Source organism: Polyodon spathula, chromosome 33 (assembly GCF_017654505.1).
Source record: "Polyodon spathula isolate WHYD16114869_AA chromosome 33, ASM1765450v1, whole genome shotgun sequence".
NCBI classification, from domain to species: domain Eukaryota; kingdom Metazoa; phylum Chordata; class Actinopteri; order Acipenseriformes; family Polyodontidae; genus Polyodon; species Polyodon spathula.
In genome coordinates, this window is record NC_054566.1 from 3410470 (window position 1) to 3423086 (window position 12617).

The following is a 12617-nucleotide window of genomic DNA, read 5'->3' on the forward strand; positions in this document are numbered from 1 at the left end:
ACTACTCGGCATCTTTCATCCAATCCAATTGCCTTCTGTTTTAAAAATTCATATCTGAGGCATTTCTCGGAATTCCTTTCAGTTGCAGTCCATTCAAAAGAGTGACATCACAACTGGCCACATACCTCAGCCACTTGATGGTATTCTCTTCAACAACCTTTTCCCTCTTTTCAATGAAATTGACGATGGACTAAATAAAGGTCGGTAATAATTAGGAATCAAACATAGCTGCCTTTATAACTTTTCTGTCAAAAATACAGCAGTATATATAGTAGACGTATAGGTCTATATCGGCATGTGTAGCTGGTAAACAGACTCCCTTCACTTCTGCCAGTGATGATATCAACACAGATATTACACAGACATTCTCCCTCTTATAATCGTATTTGACAGAGAAAGAATTAATCTTAGTTATAAATCTGTGAGGGCGCTGTGTAAAGGGTTATGGTTGCAAGAGAACCGCTGAAGGACTGTGATATAACTGTGAGTGTTTTGTGTTTGTCGTTCTAATTGTACTCGTATGTCATTGTTAGACAGCTAACACGGTCCGGGAGATGTCGCTAAAGGCCAGCACCAACCCGTATAGCACTGCACTACTGTTCACTAATAATTGTATTTACAGCACTAACTCTGTACTTGTGATCGTGTTTGTGTGCTGTGTGTGTTTATACTGTTTTTTTATTTTGGGACTGAACCTCATGGTTCTCCCTCCTGTAACCTTATCATCAGTCATGCTAGTGATTATTTACACAAACACTTGTACTACATATTGAATGTTCAGTCATTCTTTAGTCCTCTGTCTCCTAGAATTGCGTGGTTTATATCTGGATTTGTTCTGCTGTGTTTACTAAAGACTGTCCATCTGATTGTTTGTCATGCAACTGAGAAGTGTTCTTCGTTAAGCATTTTATGTTGAAGTGACAGCTATGCAATCTACAATTTACAGGGCAGCTCAAATACTGACACTTTTTGGCACAGCTGTCGACATTTTGACCACATCTGTCTGCACTTTTATAAATATCATATGCGGACACATTCCAATGTTATCTGCAAATTGTTGACATGTTCATAATGTCAACAAATGTCAACAACTATCTCCTTCTTGTACTTTGAGAGGTAAGAAGCCAAATTTGTATTAATTCTAGTTTCTTTGCCATTGCAGTCATCAGACATACACATTCATAGATTTAAATAGAAATAAGTGAGTGTAGTTACCATGGCATCAAAAACCTACAAGTACCTCCACTGTTTTTTTCAAACATACTTTCTCTTGACATGTTAAATATACTGAAAAGTTAGATCTTTTCAGCAAAAACATATACAGTGCCTATTGAAAGTCTACACCCCCTTTCAAAATGTTCACCGTTTGTTGCCTTATAGCCTGGAATTAAAATGCATTAAAATAGTTTATTTTTCATTTATCTATACATCCTACCCCACAACTTCCAGTGAAAGAAATATTCTAGAAATTTACAGAAAATTAATTAAAAATAAAAATTGAAATAGCTTGGTTGGATAAGTGTCCACCCCCCTTGTAATAGCAATCGTAAATTAGCTAAAGTGTAATCAATCGCCTTCAAAATCACACTCCAAGTGGCCTCCACCTGTGTTAAATTGTAGTTATTCACATGATTTCAGGATAAATTCAGCATTTCCTGTAGGTTCCTCTGCTGGGTAGTGCGTTTCAAAGCAAAGACCAAGGCACTGTTGAAAGGCACATATAAGTGGATTGGTATAAAAAAATATCAAAGGCCTTGAATATCCCTTGGAGCACAGTCAAGATGATTATTAAGAAGTGGAAGGTGCACAGCACCACAAGACACTGCCTAGATCAGATCCCTCCAAACTGGATGACCAAGCAAGAAGGAGACTGATCAGAGAGGCTACCAAGAGGCCAATGGCAACTTTGAAAGAGCTACAGGCTTTTATGGCCGACTGGTCAAAGTGTGAATGTGACAACAATATCCCAAGCACTCCACAAATCTGGCCTGTATGGTAAGGTGTCAAGAAGGAAGCCATTACTCAAGCAAACCCACCTTGAATCCCATTTGAAGTATGCAAAAAAACAAATAGGAGATTCTGTAGCCATTTGGCAAAAAGTTTTGTGGTCTGACAAAACTAAAATAGAACTTTGTGGTCTTAATGCAAAGCGTTATGTTTGGCACAAACCCAACACAGCGCATCACCGAAAGAACACCATCCCTACTGTGAAGCATGGTGGTGGCAGCATCATGTTAGGGGATGTTTCTCACCGGCAAGGACTAGGGCACTTGTCAGGACAGAAGGGAAAATTAGCAAAGTACAGACAAGATCCTGCTGCCCTCTGCAAGAAAGCTGAAACTGGGACGAGGTTCACCTTTCAGTATGACAATGAACCAAAGCACACAGCCAAAGCTACACTGGAGTGGCTAAGGAACAAGAAGAGTGGCCCCTTAGCAGTGTGGAATATGGAGTGTAGATAAAAAAAAAATAATCCTCATTTAAATGTATGAAACTCTGAGGCACTGACACAACAAAATGTGAAAAAAGTTCTAGGAGGTGTAGACTTTCTATAGGCACTGTATATATATATATATAACATTTCTAGTAAAAGGGATTTTGGCTAGCGCGGTCAAGTGTGCTGAGGCCTAGCTACTTAAAATTGAAAAGCAAGGGTTGCTGTTGTTTATCTGCAGAGAGGAGTATATTTTAACCCAAGGAAGAACTCACTGATTAGAACAGGTGCCCATTGTCTTTATACAGTCCAAAGCACCTTGTTCCAGAGTCCAGTTTCTGTGTTCTTGTGCATAGTTTGTCCTTTTAGTCTTGTTCCCCTCTCAACAAAGGCATTGTTACTGCAATACCTTCATACTGTTGATTTGATGAACAGAAACGCCCGTGCCTTCTGCTGGCTCTGTTGTCAATTCAACACTTGTCTTCTTTCTTTTCCTTAAGGATATTATCTTCAAGTATTGCTCATCCTTGTTGGATAGTTGTTTGGGTCTTCCAGTCCTGGGTTTGTCAATTACAGATGATGTTTCACTGTACTTGTTGATTATGCTTCGGATTCCACACCTTGAAAATCGAGTGATGTGTTCTATTTCACTCAATGTTTTTCTCTCTTTATGGAAGTCAAGGTTAATAATAGTAGAAATCACTAGTGGAGGCTTTGAGTAAATTGTTGATGTTCATAATGCATGAGAGTAGAACAATGCAACATAGCTATATATATATATATATATATATATATATATATATATATATATATATATATATATATATATATATATATCTGGAAAAAATTAAGAGACCACTGCAAAATTATCAGTTTCTCTGGTTTTACTATTTATAGGTATGTGTTTGGGTAAAATGAACATTTTTGTTTTATTCTATAAACTACTGACAACATTTCTCCCAAATTCCAAATAAAAATATTGTCATTTAGAGCATTTATTTGCAGAAAATGACAACTGGTCAAAATAACAAAAAAGATGCAGTGTTGTCAAACCTCGAATAATGCAAAGAAAATAAGTTCATATTCATTTTTAAACAACACAATACTAATGTTTTAACTTAGGAAGAGTTCAGAAATCAATATTTGGTAGAATAACCCTGATTTTTAAGTACAGCTTTCATGCGTCTTAGCATGCTCTCCACCAGTCTTTCACATTGATGTTGGGTGACTTTATGCCACTCCTGGTGCAAAAATCTTCCTCTTGATCACATTCCAGAGGTTTTCAATCGAGTTCAGGTCTGGAGATTGGGTTGGCCATGACAGGGTCTTGATCTAGTGGTCCTCCATCCACACCTTGATTGACCTGGCTGTGTGGCATGGAGCATTGTCCTCCTGGAAAAACCAATCCTCAGAGTTGGGGAACATTGTCAGAGCAGAAGGAAGCAAGTTTTCTTCCAGGACAACCTTGTACTTAATTTGATTCATGCGTTCTTCACAAAGACAAATCTGCCCAATTCCAGCCTTGCTGAAGCACCCCCCAGATGAGTCCAATTTTCAGCTTTGCCCAACACCTGATTGTCTAATGGTTAGACGGAGACCTGGAGAGGCCTACAAGCCATAGTGTCTCGCACCCACTGTGAAATGTGGTGGAGGATCGGTGATGATCTGCGGGTGCTTCAGCCAGGCTGGAATCGGGCAGCATTGGCATGAATCAAGCCAAATATATATATATATATATATATATATATATATATATATATATATATATATATATATATATATATATATATATATATATATATATATATATATATAATGCTGCAGTGTGAAGATCCTGGTGATGGTGCTTTCAACCATAAGAAGAAAAGGTATCGTGTAAAGCCTTGTTGGCGTGTTTTGTTTTTGTTAATTTGGGTTGCAGGTAAACAGCTTGGCTGTCCTGTTCTATAGTTTAGGTTTTTGTTTAGTTAGGGCTCTAGAAAGAGCTAGGTATTTATTTTGTGTTTTGTTTATTTTGTTAGCTTGTTTTTAAAAATAGCACGCCAGCACTTAAACTGAAGCTCTGTCCTGGGTCTACATATTAAAGGGGCAACGAACCGTGTGAGTTGCAGAATCTAGCACAATGTATATATACTAATTCAAATGTGATTTTTGTAATGGACTAACACACGTTTGTCCCTAGGAATAAATGCTAATTTTGGCACTGCCACCTTTTATAGAAACTTTCATAACAAAGTATTAAATAGCACAAACTGTGATAACTGTGGTAATGTGGAGATACCACTTTATAACATGACAGACACATGAATAGGTCTCTTTATCATAGATGTAATTTGCTTTCATGTTTTTTATCAGCGCCATAATTTAAATGTAATACTAGGGTATAATCCTAAATATTGAAGGCTGGTTTCACTGACCTTAATTATTAGCACTAATCTTGGACTATATAAAGTATGTTATCTCGGGTGAGGTAGTCCCAGATTAGTGCTAATCAGGGTCTGTGAAACTAACCCTTACTCATCATGAACAATGTTTTAAGTCCAACTTTCAATGTTTTTGAAAGCTAGTTTCAAAAGCCAATAGTTGCACAGTAAGGTCTGTATGTCTTAAACGCTGTACCTTGGGCTAGATATGATCCCATTGCCTATTAACATGCAAACGCTATTCTCTAAGGGAATATACAACTGGATATTTCCAGGTTGAGTGCAGAAAGTTAAGTATTTCAGCAGTCTGGAGCGGCTTACATTTAACAAATAATATGCCTATTATACTAATATCATATTTACAAGTCTACATCTTTAACAGCTTTTCTGTCTGATTTCAATAACCCAGATAATGTGTTAAACCCTAACACTACCCCACGTTGAAGCATCAACAACACCATTTGAGTGTTGCTTGAATGCATGTGTTATTTTGCCGCAGATCGTGCTGTTCCATGCAGCAAGCATGTGTGCTTGACTGCCTGTCACTGTTGTCCCAAAGGAATTCTTAAGTGTGTTGAAGAGGCAGGGGGCTGGGCTGAGCTCTGTAGCTAGCCAGCTCACAATCAGAAGCACACCTAGATATGTTCAAGGGCGTAGCATCAGCACGGGCCACGACTCTTTGCAAAACGGGAAAAATATAAAGAGAAATATTGAACTGGAGTTACTGAATCCATTTTTACCGTTTTTTTTGTTTTTTTTGTTTTTTTTTAAAAAGCAGACCGTGATTAAATGTAAGCACAATTTTACTGTTGAATACATTCCTGGATTCGGGTAAATATAAAAAAAAAAAAAAAAAAACAAGAAAGGTGAAGATGTTTTAATTGTTGAAATGCCCGAACATCTCAAAGTTTCGAAGAATGAAAACGAACAGTTTGTGATACTGGTCGCTCACGAGCTGTTCTTTTACTCTGGCGTGTGCAGCTTCAATGCATATTCTAGCAAGTTGTCCCATTTCTTTTACACATTCTTCCTATTGGATTGATCCTCTGCATTGGCACCTGGTCACTTTGATGTATTCCTCTGTGCAACCGATCAATTTTGAAACGCCCCGACCGATTTCTTGACCGAAAGCTTTGCCTAATCAGCTGTGCAAGCAGAAACACACTTGAAATCGTTTTGACTGCCTGCAGACTTTTTATTTATTTTTTTTAGTTACGTGCTATGAATGGCTACAGCTTACTGAATCAATCTAACAGCCACTGAGGCCCTTTCTGACCTTATTATTATTATTATTATTATTATTATTATTATTATTATTATTATTATTATTATTATTATTACTTTCTATATAGTGCATTCGTCTCAAATCAGTTCGTCCGGATATTCCCACACAACACAAGTCGCTAACTGAGGTGCACAGATTTGTCCTACCGGCCGTGTTCAGTGTTTTGCTTTTACAGCAGTCTCAGTATGGCTGAACCCTGCCTTTTCTTTATTAAGCAGAAAAAGAGTCACTGTTGGGAGCAACACATTCATTCGCCTAGACTATTGTATTTTTTATGCCGTGTTTGTTAACATTCGCTAGGGAGTTGAATAGAACTCCCATTTTGCAATGCACTTTTAATATAAACGCTTTTGAATACCAAAAACGCAACCCTATTTTCTCACAATCACGACAGACTCCCTCCTTTTTGTTTAGCTGCCTACCCTATTCAGTTGTATCAAGTTGTGTGATCGAGTCCCACCCCCTCGTGTCTGGCACAACCATCCTGTAATAAAACAAAACTGCAGTTTCAGTCCCTCCCCCTATCTCTATCCCCTTTCACGTTGATTACATGCACACTGGCTCAGTCTGCTACAGTCTACAGATCCTGCCGCCTTCACTCACCTGATCTGCACAGCGCTATCCCACCTGCGCCTTTGCTCCCGATCGCATTAAAACAAATAGGATTTTTTTTTTCTCCAATCGCTCTCTCTCTCTCTACTGATGTCTGCAACCTGATCAGTCAGAAACTGATTTTTCTCTCCTGAGCATGCGAAGGTCTGCCAAATCATCCGCAATTCAGCATCAAAGCCCCGGCTGTCAGCATGAACAGTGGATACACGGGTTTCAACCGCAGAAGTTTTCCTGTAACAGAATAAAAAACGCAGGGGACTTCAGATCCCAGCCATAGGGGAGAATCGATTTTAGGTAAGCTGCCTATCTATACATACATATATTGCAAGCATTGAAAACACAATGTAACAGATAAACTAATACAATTGAACCGTATCGTCACCTACAAGGTGTTCCCTGCACATTCTGTACGTAAAGGTGCATGCTTACATCAACTAAAATAGTTGTTGTGAAGCACGTTCGTTTAATTCAATTTAGCATCATTATGCTATAAAGCGAGAACATTAATCCTCTTTGATTTCTGAAAATGGAATCAATTCAGAAAACAAATTACGAACATTAAAATACACATTTTGTGTGTGTCGTCTCACGTGTGAGGGTTTACAGTAGACACTGGATTCTGTTCGTTTGAAACTGCAGGTTTTAAACCTAGAATTGACCGCGATGCGCCGGATGATTTGTGCGTAGTGAAGCCGGGGAGACAGATTGGAGCTAGATCTGGTATCAGTCCAAGCACTATTTCAGTTTATTGACCACTATGAACAAGTCTTACCTAATAGCGCACATAAACTTGCATTTTAAGAATGGTACGTATAAGGGGGTATTATTCAAGCACGCTTAAATCGAAATGTTAAGTATTTTTTGTTCTTGCAATCTTTCTGTGGACAGATCTGAATATTTCAATATTAGCAGTTTTTTTTTTCCCTCTAAACAAAACATTTTTTTTTTGCATTAAATCAATAGAGATGCCGTCTCGCCTTGCAAACGACACAGGGAAAGGTTGCGCAGAATCCGCTGACACAAGTCGAAATCTGTGTCCCGTTTCTTGTCGAATTATGATACCAGAACGCCACTGTAATCCGGGTTTATAATGGATTATCTAGGCGATTGTTAAACAGTCTTCCTGTTTTAATATTGAAAAAAGCCTGCCTGAATTACACTGCCGTTTGTTGGCATCACGGAAAGCTCCTGACATCGAGTAGCCATCACTTTTTAAAAACTGAACTCGGTCAGGTCTTGCCAACTAAATTCGCAAATGTTGTTTTAATGCTGCAGCTATTGACATCAGTTGTGATTGAGCTGTTTGTTAACACGATGCCAGTGTAGTTTGAGATCTCGTTAGCGGTTTTATGTGCACCATTTAAAAAACGATAATTCATATGACCTGTGGCAGTGTAGATAGTAGTGTTCAATAGTCGCCCCTGTATAAATCAAAGGAACAATTCAGTTGTTTGTATATGGCGTTTATCTATTTGTTTTTTGTTCCACGGTGTGATGTCTTTAATTACTGCATATCAGTTTCTATTCGGGAAGTTAAAGTAATGGAGAGCTAGTTCTGCTCGCTGTGCTGTTGCATCAATGTGTGTGATTAATCGTTATTTTTGGCGTTGTGCTATTGGTTTTAAAGGGTAACCATTTCATATGCACTGAACCGTACATGACTTGGACATCACCTACACTACAGATGGAATATGCAATTTAAAGTTTCTATGTAGAGGTTTATTATATCGCTAAACAATATGCTGTGTATTGTTTTATAAGTCCTTTTGAAATGAACAGTCGGTATATAGAATTGTTGGTTAATTTTCACCAGAACTGTGTTTTCATTTTCATCAGCAGAAGCAGCTTTCTGTGGAATTTCTGTCGTGTTCGAAAAGTTTGTCGAGTTATTCTCAAAGCTGCCAGTAGGGGGAGATCTTACTCTTTTATATAACACTCCCACTGCTTTTATTAGGTGCGTTTTGAAGGCAAGTTCACCAAGACAGAACAATGTCATTGTTAGATAAGCAATTTATATACGTGCAGAATAATTGTTGATCAAAAAATCAAAGCTACCCGTGAAGATGTAGTTATAATAATTACATATATATTTTCCTTTAAAAAAAAAAAGAAAACGTAATATCAGAAGGAGCTACCAGAAACACCTGTAGTAATGTCATACAGTGTATGCATATTCTGCATTACTTTTATGTATTGTTTCATAGGATTTTGTAGAATCTATGTAAAACTGTTATAGTATGTAGGAGTCAGCACTTTTTTTTTAGCTTTGCATGTTTTATTGTATACAGTCATATCTATTTGAAGAGGGTCTTCAAATTACATTTTATTTCTTTACTGTTCCTTGATCCTTTCTCGAGTATTCATTGCTTTAGTTGCCTGCCACAGACTGGCAGGCATGCAATTCAGTCTTTATAGTTGTAACTGCTATTAAGAATGCTATTAAGAATGAAAACAGTTTGGCTTCTGCTTTGGAACTCTGATCTAGCCTGGGTTACATATTGTACATATGTGTGGCAGGTAACTAGAATGGAGAAGCACCTCCAGTACTTCTGTCAAAGCGTCTTAACACACTGTAAGACAATATTAGAATATCTGCAGCAAGAGCCATCCAGAATGGGTTTAACCAATATACAAAAGGCACAAGGCAACATGACTGTAAAAGAAAAGGGTTTTGTTGAGTTATTCAGTGAAATGCAGTTACTGATTGTCCACCTCTTTGGGAAAGGTTCCTATATTGTAGTGGAGTTGACCGTTAAATACTCCTGATCTGGTCGGAACAGCAATACAAAGATAATAGCTGATGACTGAACGACGGACATTGCTGGCACATTATTCAATCCACAATGTCCAAAATCTAAATCCAAATGTGTTCCTTTTCATTATGTGATAGCACAGGGGATGAATCCATCCTGTGTGCGACACATAAATACAATATTAAAAGCCATCAGTGCCAGTATGGGTGATTGGTTCTGCTTTTTGTAAATGAGATTAGCATGTTTAGAGCTGATATGTTTATTTTGCATGCTTATTTTGTAGTTTTCTCTTGGCTATACTATGCATTTTCCATAGTTTCCTCTGGTTTGCCATGGTTTTTAATGTTCTTTACAGTGCTCTGTGCTTTATGATGCTTACCTTTGCTTGCATTGTGTTTTATTACACTTTGATAGGCTTTTACTGTGGAAAACATTTATCATGAAGCTTCAGTTCTACAGTATGCCTATGTACAAGCCTTTGACTTTGAGATGACATGCACAGAATGCTTTACTTGTGATTTAATGGTGCTTTTGTTTTGTCCAGGTAAAAGGGGTATCATTTACAGAGACCTAAGATGTAATTTCTTATCTGTTTAAAATCCTATTATGTCTGTTCTGTATGATTCGCTATTGTTTGGACTTGCATCATTTCTTCTCATCCACAGCAAAACCTATTCCTATTAACACTGCGCCTGAAGTTAGGAATTGCTTCCTAACAGTCCTCCTCGTGGAGTCTAATCAGCAGCATTTTGTCTGGAATAGTTAGTAAGCGTGGCAAATAATGATCTAATCAGAAATAGCAAGCAGGACACCTATAATAGGATAAAAAAAATCCAATATTAGGGAAATGTAAATGAAATAGTCTTTCTTTTTAAGGACAAGTTTCAGCCAACACTTTTCTGGTTCAGTGACACTAAAGCCACCACACCATGTGGAAAGATGACCGCACTCAAAGACTTGGCTCGCTACTAAAGCATTTGAACATCAGAGTAGCACTCCTACTGTTAGGCTTGTTTCAGGGCTTGCATTATGTTGAAGTGGTGCTGCCAGCATTGGTGTTTCTTGAGGCATGTGAGGACAGGAGCGCAACAATAAACACATCTTTATCAGTTTGATGAAACATACAACTGACATTTTCAGATTTCATTTCTTACCTGTTTATGCACTTGTGTGTGTTTTTATATAATTCTCCTATTGCTGTGTTTATCTTTATCAGGCTTACTAACTAATAACTCTTTTCACCCACTTGTCCTGCTTCTGAAAAGACTCCTAGAGTATGGTTTGAAAAATGACTGTATATGTGTAACGGTAAAAGTCAGAATCTGGTCAATCGTAAGTTTTACCGGTAAATGTCAAGATTTACCAAAAATAGGTGGTAATTGTCCAAAATTCTGAAGAAATACATTGTTTTTCAGACATTTACTGGTTAATCTTATGAATAAACCAAGGCATATTGGTAAATGCAGGCATATCATTGAAGAATGTATTTATTCTTGGCTAGACATTGTCAATTAACAAAATAATCATTAATATCGAAGAATATATTTGTTTCCACTTAGGTATGTTCCATTAACAAAAAACATTGTCGAACAACATATTTATTCCTGCATACTGTAATGCACAATTGAGCAGTTGAAACCAGTTCAACATGGTACTGAACAATATTGTGATCCACTTATATAGAACAACCAACATTCTGGTAAATTTGCGTATAAAACAATTCACAATGGTGTTGAAGGATATTGTACTCCAAATATGTAGTAGTTTGATGAAAAAGAACATTCTGTAAATGCAAATTAAATTATTCAGGACCTTAGTTTTTTCAACAGAAAATCACACTTTGATTATGACACAAAAAGCCACAAAGACAGGCAGTGAATAGATAGATTTACTAGTTATTTACTGCAGCATGGTAGACTCTTGTGACATTGGGAGTTACACAGGACTCCTGAAGCCTTACAATGCGAGAAAGCAAGACATTCGGTCATTAGCCAAAGGCACCTGGTTATTCTTGAGATTTACAGTAAGTGTCTGAATTTAAGCGTTCTCGTGTTTATTTAGCATTTTAGTTTCAGTTTATAATCTTTTTTTTTTTCATAATGGATTGTGCACAGGGAACACATTGGTGCTATTTCAGCGCAATGATTTATACATTTAGCATAAATGAAGCACTATATAAATGTGTGTGTGATTATGTATTTTATTTCTCTTAAACTGAGCACCTCATTATTTCGGACAACCTGTCTGCCTTAAGTTTAGCGAGGTACTACTGTATAAAGAAACTAGATCAATCAATCATTTAACTGCTCCAACCCCCAACTAAACTGTTTCTTGCTAGTTTTATGTGGTTACAATGGTTCCTCTCCTCTCAGTAATTGCCTTTGCAATTGCTTCAAACCAGGGCCCGATCTCTTATTGTTGGATTCCACAGTCAGTGTGTGATGGTTCTGTCAAGGATGAAGGAAGCCGTGAAAATGTCAAGTTATTGACATTTGAAAAAAATAAGAGTCAGCCTGTTCGTAAAAGAATCTTTCTTTTTTTTGTTTGTTTGTTTGGCACTAGATCATGATGGTGCTAATTAAACAAGTTGAGGAAGGGTTGACCCAGTGCAGTGACATTTCTAATGTCTAAAGGTACACACAATTAGTGTGGAGCCATTTAATAAGAGTGTCATGTTGGCTACAATGTTGGTTACTGTATTTGCCCTCCTCACACTGGACTCATGGCCAGCACATGCCTTTGCGTGTAGTACTGGCTCCTGACTGATCAGTTCCAAAGCGACTGGGCCAAGAGGTCGAAGAAGTACTAAAACCTATCCACCTCCAAATTCACTTGCACCTTGCTTGCTTCACGCTGCACCAGTTCCACTGTTCCTATCAATATGATCACCAGGGATCACATATCTGCCCATCACATTTCCATCCTAACTGTTTATTCGCCATGAGCAACCTCTTCAGCAACGTTACCTTATTATTGAACAGAGAGAATGTAGATCCTACCAAAGTTTTCATACACTGTGTTGCATGTGCTCCGTGCGCTGCCATTGCTGGTAGTGTCACGTGAGCTGTGCAGTGTGTTGATATCTAATAAATCCTGTGTACCTCCCTCTC

At 37.7% G+C, this 12617-nt stretch overlaps 1 protein-coding gene across 1 annotated transcript in view; it reads left to right on the forward strand.

The window, feature by feature from the left end:
• The first annotated feature begins 6464 nt into the window (after positions 1 to 6464).
• The window catches only part of LOC121303499 (BMP/retinoic acid-inducible neural-specific protein 1-like), a 107663-nt gene continuing 101510 nt past the window's right edge, over positions 6465 to 12617 (forward strand). Inside the window, 1 exon segment of the mRNA XM_041234218.1 lies at positions 6465 to 7048. The gene's annotated coding sequence lies outside the window, so the exon portion shown is untranslated.